Source organism: Dama dama, chromosome 25 (assembly GCF_033118175.1).
Source record: "Dama dama isolate Ldn47 chromosome 25, ASM3311817v1, whole genome shotgun sequence".
Taxonomy (NCBI): Eukaryota; Metazoa; Chordata; class Mammalia; order Artiodactyla; family Cervidae; genus Dama; species Dama dama.
This window is the reverse complement of record NC_083705.1, coordinates 31,939,837-31,952,579: the sequence shown is the minus strand read 5'-3', so window position 1 is coordinate 31,952,579 and position 12,743 is coordinate 31,939,837. Positions and strand designations below refer to the sequence as shown.

General features: G+C 39.8%; 1 pseudogene; it reads left to right on the top strand.

The window, feature by feature from the left end:
* The first annotated feature begins 9,169 nt into the window (after window positions 1-9,169).
* On the top strand, window positions 9,170-10,240 carry LOC133046589 (SIN3-HDAC complex-associated factor-like; annotated as a pseudogene).
* Window positions 10,241-12,743: the final 2,503 nt, after the last annotated feature.

Genomic DNA, 12,743 nt, shown 5'->3' with positions numbered 1-12,743 from the left:
TTAAGGGTATTTGAATTTCTCTTTAAGACTCATATCTACTTCCAGTGTGCTTTAAAAAAAAAATCAAGTTTCAATCCCTACAGTACTGAAGATCAAGTCTGAATCTTGGTAAATTTGCCAACATAATGATTTTAACTACCCCACGAGACATTTCAACAGATCTACAACCTGCCTTTCCCTCAGAGAGTACTTGGGCCATCCATGCTCTGGCCACAGATACTCACATTTGGAGTATCTCTACATACACATTCCCATTGGTACTCTGATCGTCCAATAACCCCCAGAAACTGTTATGGCTTTTTTTACCTGTGTTTTATCTGGTTTCTTCAGTAGCAGGGTCTGTTGATTTGCCTCTCAAAAGCCATCTCCTTATACCCTGGTAACAAACCTCAAGCTTTATTTGGAGTTACAAATGTACACAGCTAAAAGATGGTCTTTTCCAGGCTCTCTCACTGTGAGTAATGGTCTAGGAGATGTAAGTAAAAATCATTGGCTGGGAGCTTCCAGAAAGTCACTTTATTTTTTCCCATTAATTTAATTTTTTTAATTTAAATTATTGTTGATTTACAATGTGTGTTAGTTTCAAGTGTACAGCAAAGTGACTGAGTTATACATACACACACAGATGCACATAGAACTTGTTTTTCAGACTCTTGTCCGTTATAGGTTGTTACAAGACATTGAATATAGTTCCTTATGTTATACAGTAGGTTCTAGTTGCTTACCTATTTTATGTGTAGTAATGTATATATGTTAATCCCAAGCTCCTATATTTTTCTCCACTCCTTTTCTCTTTGATAACCATAAGTCTGCTTTCTATGTCTATGAGTCTATGTCTGGTTTGTAAGTAAGTTTATTTGTGTCATTTACTTTAGGTTTCACATATAAATGATGTCATGTGATATTTGTCTTCCTTTTCCTGACTTATTTCACTTAATATGATAATCTTTAGTTCCATCCATGTTACTGCAAATGGCATTATTTCATTCTTTCTTATGACCAAGTAATATTCCATATATATATATATATATATATATACACACACACACACACACACACACCTATATACCCATCCTCTTTATCCATTTAACTGTCAATGAACACTTAAGTTGCATCCATGTCTTGGCTACTGTAAATAGTGCTGCTATGAATGTTGAGGTTCAGATACCTTTAGAATTAGAATTATTGTCTTTTCTGGATATGTGCCCAAGAATAGAATTGCTCAGTCATATGGTAACTCATTTTTTGAGGAAGAGTTCTTTAAAGTGGCTGCAGCAATTTACACTCCCACCAACAGTGTAGTAGGGTTCCTTTTTCTGTATACTTTCTCTAGCATTTATTAATTATAGACTTTTTAATGATGGACATTCTGACTGGTGTGAGGTAATACCTCATTGTAGTTTTGATTTGCATTTCTCTAATAATTAGCAGTATTAAGCGTCATGTGCCTGTTGGTCATCTGTATATCTTCTTTGGAGAAATGTCTGTTTATATCTTCTGCCCATTTTTTGATTTTTTTTTATATTAAGCTGTATGAGCTGATTGTATATTTTAGAAATAAATCCCTTGCCAGTAGCATCATTTGCAAATATTTTCTCCCATTTCATAGGTTATCTTTTCCTTTTGTTTTTGGTTTCCTAAGCTTTTTCATCCAAAACCTATAGGACTCAACAAAAGTAGTTCTAAGCGGGAAGTTTATAGTGATACAAGCTTACCTCAGGAAACAAGAAAAATCCCAAACAACGTTTGAACCCAAGAACCTGGTTCTTTGAAAGGATGAGCAAAACTAATAAACTTTTAGCCAGGAAGTTCCTTTAAGGAAAGCTGATTCAGCAGGAAGGAGTGCCCCTTTCCCCTTTCTCCTTCCTACTGCCTGGATTGTAGATGTGATGACTAGAACTCCAGCAAAAATCCTGGTACCACGTGGCAAAGTTGAATAGAGACCAAGTGTCAGCGACAACGAAACAGAGAGGAGCCTCTCTACCATTCCTGTCCTCTTTACCTGAGAACTTCCTTAACATGAAAGAAAACAAACATTTACATGTTTAATCCACTATTACTTGGAGCTTTCTGTTACATACATCTTCATGTGTGCGTGCTCAGTCTTTTCCAACTCTTTGTGACCCCATGGACTATAGCCCGCCAGTCTCTTCTATCCATGGGATTTCCCAGGCAAGAATACTGGAGTGGGTTGCCATTTTCTCCTTCAGGGGATCTTCCCGACCCGGAAGTCAAAATCTCATCTCCTGCGTCTTCTGCATTGGCAGGCAGATTCTTCACCACTGAGCCACGAGGAAGTCCATTATACATCTTTGACCAATCCTAATAGATAAAATCAGAAACCTAAAATTTCTGTCCCTGTTATGCTCCAAACAGTGATAAACATATGTCTTTATGCCCTTATGCCCATATCCTCCAAACTTCCAAATGATTTTGTTAAAATAAGAATTGATTCAGAAAAGTAACTTTTAAATGTTATAATCAATAAATCACTTCCTTCTCATTGTTTCATCCTGTGGGATGGGAAAAAAAATGCCCTGACTTATTTGAAAAGATATTTTTATCTTAACCACATACTGCTGCATGGCAAACATTCTTGTTCCTTCTATAAAAATAATACATGGTACTCAGTAGTCCGTAACACTATTTTCTCCTTTTGTGTATATTTTGTAAGTGGATCTCGTAGAACTGTTTTTTGTAAAGTTCGATGAAAATAATTTTCTCTGACATTTGAGATTATTATATTTATTATTTCACAACCATTTGAAATAATATAGCAGCTTTTCCATCGGAACTACAAGAGCAACTCCACTGGAAGAACATTGGATATAGTAATACCATGAATATTAGCCATGCTGTAGAAAACCTAAGCAGGCTCACATGTGGTCATACCAGCCAACAGTGCAGAGTGGCCACATTAATAACCAATCCAAATACACTTCTGAGTTCTCACTATTGAGCATTCAGAGAGATTCATTCATTCACACAACAAACACTTATCAAGCACCTCTATTAACTGAGCGGACTTCCCTGATAGCTCAATTGGTAAAGAATCCGCCTGCAATGCAAGAGACCCCAGTTCAATTTCTGGGTCAGGAAGATCCCCTGGAAGAGGGATAGGCTATCCACTCCAGTATTCTGGCCTGGAGAATTCCATGGACTGTATAGTCCATGGACTCCCAAAGAGTCAGATACGACTGAGCGACTTTCACTATTAACTGAGCACTGTGCTGATTCTTGGAAATACCAAAAAAGAAAAGACAATTCTTGCCATGTAGGAACTCAGGGTCTAACAAGCTAATGTGAACATGCAAATGAATATGCCATGTTCCAAAAATTATTATAAAAGTGATATGCATAGAGTAGTCATAATGGCAACATGTATCAATATAAAACACCTATAATACAAAAATTGTTATAAAGAAAGCTCAGTCAAGTGTGAGTCATTCAGAATCCCTGCAGGACAATTTAACACTCTTGTCCGGTACAGATGAGGCCTGATTCACTAGCAGTTTGTCAACAATTTCCTAAGGTAGAGGGAAGGAAATATCTAGATCACCAGTTACGTACTCCCCACCTCTGACTAGACAAAAGAAAAAAGGCTACAGCAATTGCTGTGGTAAAAATCATGTCAATGAAAATAAAGGTTAATTCATTTGCTCTTTTTGAGAACTCAACTCTCTCAGGACCTAACCCAGCATAGAGATATCTAAGACTAAGCAATGTGAGCAAACACATCTCCAGAGGAAATGGTCCATTTCTCTCAGCTAGAGATGATTCAGCTTGCTCTATGAGTCAGAAATGAATATTTATCTGCCCTTTTAGAAGCGTCAATGACCAAGGAAGGGAAGAAAAATTTACCAACCCCAAGTTGACATAGGAATTCTAAGATGGAAGCATCACAAATTTTAGCCTTTCCTGTAACCTCTGTTCTCTTAATTATTTTAAAAAAACTTAACAGAACAACATTAAAACAGAAGTGAGCTAATATATTGGTTTCCATGAGCCACTGCCTTGCTTTGCCACACTGGCACACCTCATAATATGATACAACCACATTAACCTGCATGGAACACAGGTTTGTGTTTGTTGAACTCAGCTGTATTCAGACAAGGCCTCCATTCTCTTTTCAAATGTTCTTATCTTTAAATCTGTGCAATTGAAAGTATTATACCTGAAATTATCTGAATCCTAATTAGGAAAAGCATATTTCAAAAATTATTTTGGATGGAAACAGTATAATCACATAAATCTTATCAGAATTTATGCTGTAGAATTTACTATGCTACTAGCTCCATGAGAGCTGGGACCCATAACTGTTTTGATCACCACTGTATAGCCAGAATTTACGATAAGACCTCACATGTGGTGGTTGCTTAATAAAAATTTGTAAGTAGATGGATGAGTGTGTGGATGAATGGATGGATAAATGTAAAATTTTATTGTAATGATGAATGATTGAAAAAATGAATGACAAATTGATAAAACTCTACTTCTAGAACCTTTTAACAATATAATTATCATATGCTTGAAGTTATTTTTAAAAATTCTTCATAAAGGTGAGGGGTAAGAGGCAGTGAAGTAGGTGACTTAGAAAGTTCAATTATTATTTGATCATTCTTGGAGCACTATGGTAAAAAAAACTATATAAACATTGAATATTATTATTTAATTGAAATTTCAACGAGCCATCCCTTGTATTAGACTTGGTAAGCTTTGTCGTTAACTTTGTAGGAAGGAAAAAAAAGGTTACAAAAGCACTTAGTATGCTTGGTCTGAAAGAGATAACTTTCACAGTTACTTGTTTTGGCCTTGTCATCTTTGTCTAAATACTACTTCACTTTTAGCAATATTGAACTTTAAGGAGAAAATTATTTCATTAATTTTAATAAGATGCCTGTTCTCATCAGTTCATTGCATAAGAGATTTAGAAATGTAATATTTTCCAAATCTGTATAAAATTATATTTCAAAGGAGCCTGATGAACTTGATGTAATTATTAAAATACTATCAGGGTCAATAAGTCTGAGAATGGATACAACTTGCAAATTTTGTTAATGGTGGTACTGATGCAAGAGATGTCAGATAGCTTGCTTCCAGCCCAAATTTGAATTTCCTGATTTCATTTAGGAATTGGTTGTCAAGAAGGTTGAATTCCTGAGTTCTACAGAGAAATGCTTTATTTTGACATTTTCCCCCTTCCCAAGTGTCAGTCTATGTGGCTTGCTTATTTCAGGAGGATTCTGTGATACTGTTAATTCTGAATACCTATTCCTTACTTATCCCAGGGAGATTTCCATAGATATACTAGTAGCTACATCAGAAAAATAGCCCCTAGGACTTCCCCGGTGGTTCAGTGGTTAAGAAGCTGCCGACAGGGAACACGGTTTCAAAACTAAGATCCCACATGCCGCAGAGCAACTAAGTCCCTGTGTCACAACTACTGAAGCTGGTGTGCCCTAGAGCCTGTGTTCTGCAACAAGAGGCCGTAATGAGAACGCGCCGCACCACAGCCAGAGAGTAGCCCTCACTCACGGCAGCTAGAGAAAGCCCACAGGCAGCAACGAAGACCCAGTACGGCCAAAATTAAATAATTAAATAAAAGAAAAAAGAGCCCTGAAATTTTGGGTTTGAAATTGTGGTTGCAGATGTGGAGAATGGGGAGAGGCAGAAAGAACAAGAGGCATGGGGAGCCCCAGCCAAATGCTGGAAGACTGCTATCCTGCTCTGGACTTCCCCCAAAGCAGATCCTGAGGTACAGATTTGAATGTGAGATATCATGATGTATAAAAAATATATATTTGATCACTCAAATGACCAAAGTGTATTTCTAATATCTTTTTGGTCTTCTCCATGGTTTCTGGCTCACAGATCCCCAAAGTCTTGGAATTTCCTTAGTGATAAGAGCAATGGGAGCATCTTTTGTTACAATATTTGGTCTCCTGTCTTCAGGTCCCGGGGCTTCCCTCATAGCTCAGTTGGTAAAGAATCCGCCTGCAATGCGGGAGACCTGGGTTCGATCCCTGGGTTGGGAAGATCCCCTGGAGAAAGAAAAGTCTACCCATCCCAGTATTCTGGCCTAGAGAATTCCACAGACCACTGGGTCATAAAGAGTCGGACATGACTGACAACTTTCACTTTCACTTCAGGTCCTGAAATTGCCTGGGAGCCACAAAGCTGAAATGGGTATCACACTATTCATAACAAGCACCTTTCCTCCACAATGGAGTTTATATTAATAACATGGCTTTTGGAAAGTACCTAAGGACTGATGAGATGACTTTTGGAAAGTACCTAAGGATTGGGAGCTGGTTGCCAGGGGAACCTACAACGGGACTTTCAGTTCTGCCCCCTGATTTCTGGAGAGGCAAGAGGAGTTGAAAGTTGAATCAGTCACCAATAGCCAATGATTTAATCAATCATGCTTGTGTAATGAAGCCTCCATAAAAACCTGAAAGGAGCTTCCAGGCTGGTGAAACAGAGCCCTTCTACATGCCACCATACCAGGCCCAAATTCCACAGGAACAGAAGCTTCTTTGTTCAGAACCTCGCCTTATGTATCTCTTCATCTGACTGTAGATTCGTATCCTTTAGTATTCTTTGTAATAAAGCCACAATTCAGTGAGTAAACATGTTTCCTGAATCCGAGAGCCACTCCCAGATATTAATCAAGGGAGTCATAGGAACTTCTGATTTATAGCAAGTCAGTCAAAAACACAAGTAACAACCTGGAATTTCAATTGGCATCCAAAGCAAGGGCAGTCTTGTGGGACTGAGCCCTTAACCTGTGGAACCTGATGCTCTCTCTGATAGATAGATACCATCAGAATTGAGTTAAATTGTAGGACACCCCAGCTGGTATCAGAGCATTTCTTGGTGATATGAAAGTGAAAAAGAAAGTGAAAGTTGCTCAGTTGTGTCCAACTCTTTGCAACCCCATGGACTGTAGACTGCCAGTCTCCTCTGTCCGTGGAATTCTCCAGGCCGGAATACTGGAGTGGGTAGCCCTTCCCTTCTCCAGGGGATCTTCCCAACCCAGGGATCAAACCCATGTCTCCCACATTGCAGGCAGATTCCCTACCATCTGAGCCACCGATGAGGGAGACCTCTCTATCCACACACACTGAAACTGATACCAGAATTTGAGTGTACAGGTAACCTAGTTATGAGACACACCAGGAAACCACTAGGATAGTAGAGGAGTGAGAATAAACAGGTAATAAAGGGTACTTTTTTATGCTGATGACCAGTATGGGCAAGGGAACTCAATCCCATGGTGGAACTGGGAGACAGTGCAGAACACACCTCAGAGTCACTCCAAATGTGGGACTAGGAAGCTGGGGCATTAGCCACCAACTCACCCACCGTCATTGGAGATGTTGGAGAGTTACTCCAGGGTCATTAACGTTCCTGCACTTCCAGCTTGCCCTGCTCATGGGCCGAATGTACTCCCAGAGCTAGAGAATAAAGCACCCTGAGACAGGGCTCAGGGTTTCTGAGAAAGCAGCCTTGGGAATACAGAAGTGACAGCCAGGGGATGTGGGCACCAACAGTGTCTACTGTAACTGCCTTGGAGGTGTTCATCAGGCTCCTGTCAGCTTCAGATTGTCACTCACCAAGAGCATTTGCCAGCGACTGAACAACCACAAGCATTTGCCATCTGCCTGTGCTGCTGCAGCTGCCACCCTTCAACACTCCCTGAAGGGAATTCAGGGTGGAAAGTAAGGCACTCTGCTCCAGGGAAACTGGTGGAGCAGGTTTTTAGATAGTTAGATATTTTCAGGAACTGATTTCATGGTCCCAATCTTGCAGCTCCTCATACCTAGAAAAGCACTAAATCCCTTCCTGTGACATCAGCTCCTCAGGACTAGTAGAAAACGTTTTATAAAGTAAGTACTTGATTGCCTTGAACTCCCCCTTCACCAGAATCTTATATATTGACCTTCCCCTTCTGCTGCTTTGGAACAGTTCCTCAGAGCTATCTGAGGTGCTATTTCCCAGGCTGCAGTCTTCATTTTGCCCCAAATAAAACTTAACTAGCAACTATCACGTTGTGCATCTTTTTAGTTGACATTCCTCAATATTGTTCTTGACTGTGCTTCCTACCATAAAGGCTTGGCTAACTGACTAGCTCTCTCTTGGATGATGAGTGAATTGACAATGAGGTGTTTAATGACTTACATGATTACACTTACTACTTCTAGATAACAATTAATCATAAAACCGTCTTTAACTTCATTGACCAAGGCTGAGACTTTCAGGCAGTTTATCAGCTCTAGATTGAAGGAAACTTTTAATATCCTAAGAAATAGTTAACACACCCCAAGGCAGTTTCAGCAAGCAGGCTCTATTTGAAATTACCAAGTGCCTAATGATCTCCTATGCTGTTCTGTGCTTAGTCATTCAGTCGAGTCCAACTCTTTGCGACTCCATGGACTGTAGCCCACCAGGCTCCTCTGTCCATGGGGAATCTCCAGGTAAGAATATTGAAGTGGGCTGCCATGGCCTCCTCCAGGGGATCTTACCAACCCAAAGATTGAACTGAGATCAAACCATTGCAGGCAGATTCCTCACCCACTGAGCCACCAGGGAAGCCTAATGATCTACCTAAGTCCTACTGGTCATGCCCAATGACTGCTATTTGCATGCCGTCTTAGGTCGCAGCCAACATTGACTGAATGATGCCAGGCCTTGGTCTGAGAGTTTTACTTACACTGATTCATTGAGTTTTCACAATGACACCACGAAGTAGATGCTATAATTATCCTCATTTTATAGATGTTATACAGACACTGATAATTTGTATAAGGTCACACAGCTGGAAAGCAGTAGAACATGGATTCAGTCTTAGATTATCTGACACCAGAGCCCACTTATTCTATAAACTCCTTCCTAGAAACTGGCGAGCAAACTCACGCTCTGATACCGCAAATTTCTTCACTACCAAGCACAAGTCACAACTTCCCCTAAGAAGTTTCCTTCGGGAAAGCGGAATCTACACCTTCCCCGCCAGCGGTAGCAACTGCAGAACTGCAGGAGACAATCTTTCTAGACAAGGCTGTTGAGGAGGAGGGAGCGATTGAAGGGGGGGTTGACTTAGCGTGCACTGCGCCCCTCGGGATCGGTATTGCGCGTGAAACGGCTGCTTTTGGAAGGCTATTGCCCAGAAGAAAAGATGTTTGGTTTTCACAAGCCAAAGATGTACTGAAGTATAGAGGGCTGCTGCATTTGCAGAGCTAAATCCTCCAGTTCTCGGTTCACTGACAGTAAACACTATGAAAAGGATTTCCAGAGCTGTTTTGGGTTACATGAGACTCGTTCAGGAGATATCTGTAATGCCTGTGTCCTGCTTGTGAAAAGATGGAAGAAATTGCCAGCAGGATAAAAAAAAAAAACTGGAATCATGTGGTAGATGCAAGGGCAGGACCCACTCTAAAGACTACACTGAAACCAAAGAAAGTGAAAACTCTATCTGGAAACAGGATAAAAAGTAACCAGATCAGTAAACTGCAGAAGGAATTTAAACGCCACAGTTCTGATGCTCACAGTACAACCTCAAGTGCCTCTCCAGCTCAGTCTCCCTGTTACAGTAACCGGTCAGTTGATGGCTCAGATACAGAGATGGCTTCTGGCTCCAACAGAATGCCAGTGTTTTCCTTTTTAGATCTCACATACTGGAAAAGACAGAAAATATGCTGTGGCATTATCTATAAAGGCCGTTTTGGGGAAGTCCTCATCGACACACATCTATTCAAGCCTTGCTGCAGCAATAAGAAAGCAGCTGCTAAGAAGCCGGAGGAGCAGGGGCCAGAGCCTCTGCCCATCTCCACTCAGGAGTGGTGACTAAGCTTTATGTAGAAGGGGAGCAAAAATGATTTAAATTTTGGAAAACAAAGCAACAAAATGACCCTCCTATTTTTAATTTGGATACCTGCTATTCTGCCAAAAGATAGATTTGTAGAATAGTTTTGAATGGGTTATTTTTCCTCCAGTTCCACAAACTCTGAAGCCAGTGAAGCTTACTAAGAGATAAAAAAGAAGTGTACATAATATTTAAGATGCTGAGTATTTCATAGGAAAGCTGAATGCTGCTGTAAAGTGCTCTTTAAGTCTTTTTTAAAAATCCCCTTCTAATGAATGAAATTAGGGGAATTTTCAGGGGACAGAGATGGGATTTGTTGTATGATAAACGTATGTAGTTTTAGTCTTTCTATTTTGAGAAGCAGTGGTTGGGGCATTTTTTAAGCTGGCTGGCTACACTTGTTTTCCTTCGTTATAATAAATTTGTCATAACTCAGTAAACATGGACTTGCCCCTAGAGGTAGTTGTTAATAACTGAAATATTAAGGTCTTGCCAAGGTTCTGGTGATTCAAACCTGTACTACTGAATATTAAGCGGGACAGACAGCTCTCTGGTGCGAATATCTTGAGGGAGCAATTTCTAAATATGCAGAGGTAACCTGACTGTATATGTTGCATCCTGTGTCACCTCCCTCCATGTTGATATTTGATACAGGTTTTAATTTATATGAAACTTAAAAAGCAGAATCAAAACTTAAAGCAGAATCAAAGTTCCTCTTGGGGAAATGTCAAGTCTTTAGGATAAGCAATCCTATATGAATAGTACCAAAGCATTACCACTCGGTAGAGAACATTCTCTATTAAAAATGTTAGATTATCTGAAAAATAACAATGTGCAAGTCTTTAGGATGGCACACGAAAACAACAAAGGTTAATGCTTCTTGGGGCACGGTTCTTAGAGGGCTTGCAAGTGTGTAAATAATTTATGTTACGTGACTGGTGACTTCACTGAAAAATCTGCACAATTCAGTTTTAGCTCTGGATTACTTCAGTTGACCTTTGTGAAGGTTTTATCTGTGTAGAATGGTTGTTTGACTTGTTTTAACCTGTTAGGGTTTTGGGTTTTTTGTTTTTTTTTTTTCATTCTGTATTAAAATTCTACTAAAAGAAAAGAGGTGTGTGTTAATGCTGAGTGGGTTGGTTTTGGTTTGGCTTCTTTTAGTCAGGCTTTCTGAACATTGAGGTGTTAGATGATACATCCTAAATGTGGAGCTCTTCCATTCTAAAAGCTTCATTAAAAGCCTTTTACTTGAACCCAAACCAAAGTACTATCTATTGCCTCTTTTCTAAAAGTACAGGAAAAATATATCACCCGTTTTCATAATGAGGAAGGATCGTTAGCCTCCCTGGTAAAACATGACTCAGTGCTTATTTTTAAAACTGGATTTTAAAGATTGGATAGTATACATAACAAGAGAGTGAGCCACTTTTTATGGGCACCCTATAGTTTTATAGTTTTTAATCGAAACTTAAAATTTTATATTTCTTCCTTTGGAAAAAACTACAAGCCACCATATGCACAGACTACACAGTGAGTTGGGTCAGAGCGCCCACAGACTTTGAGGTGTATTACAAGAACCCCAGCCATTATCATCTTCCTCCTGAGTTATTTTGAAATTTTTTTTGTACATTTTGGCTGCAGTATTGGTGGTAGAATATACTATAATATGGATCATCTCTACTTCTGTATTTATTTATTTATTACTAGACCTCAACCACAGTCTTCTTTCCCTCTTCCACCTCTCTTTGCCTGTAGGATGTACTGTATGTAGTCATGCACTTTGTATTAATATATTAGAAATCTACAAATCTGTTTTGTACTTTTTATACTGTTGGATACTTATAATCAAAACTTTTACTAGGGTATTGAATAAATTTAGTCTTATTAGAAAAAAAAAAAAAAAAAAGAAGTTTCCTTCAGCCAATTATGTTAACTATTTTAAAGTCATGCATTCCCCTCCCCACCAACACATACATTACTGGAAGAACTGAAGATTCTGCATTGTAGTAGAACATTGGGCTTCCCAGGTGGCTCAGTGGTAAAGAATCTGCCTGCTGATGCAGGAGACACAGGTTCCATCCCTGGGCTGGGAAGACCCCTTGGAGGAGGAAATGCAACCTACTCCAGTATTCTTGCCTGGGAAATCCCAAGGACAGAGGAGCCTGGCAGGCTACAATCTCTTGGAGTTGCAAAAGAGTCAGACACTACTGAGCAACTAAACAACAACAGCAACAAGCCAGAACATGGCTCCAGAGAATGAGTGGTACTCACTGTACAGAGTCCAGACTAAGACCGAAGAAACACATCCACTTTAGATGGTACCATCTAAAGGTACCATCCACTCTAGATGTAGTCTGGAGGAAAGGGACAGAACTCTGGAAACCAGCAAAATGTGGGCTCTGACCCCAGCTCTGCCATGAGCTCTGCAACCTTGACCAAGTCACGTTATCTCTCTGGGCCTTCATTTTTTTCATCTGCCACAAATGATTTGGACTAGAAAGCTATAAGGTTCCTAAGAGCCCTAAAAACCCATGACCCAAGATTCAAACATGTTTCTCAATTACTAATGCAACATAGTGGCAATATTTTATGTTCTTCTTTATTGAGCAGTTGACACAGTCCTGCTGCTGGAGTTCCCTCCCTTTCAGATGCCACATCATTTCCAAGCCACAGCCACAGATGGCTGTTGGGTATCAGTATCAGGGACCAAATGGAAGAAGCAGAACCCTAAAGAGCAAGTCAGCAACCACACTAGGCTCCTCACTCCAGCTTCAGTTTCACAGGTTTGGCAGCCCCCGATTTCTCTTACATTAGGGGAGAACACGGAAAAAGTATCTCAGCAAATTCATTTTTCTTTTCATAATAATATTTGTTAGTATCT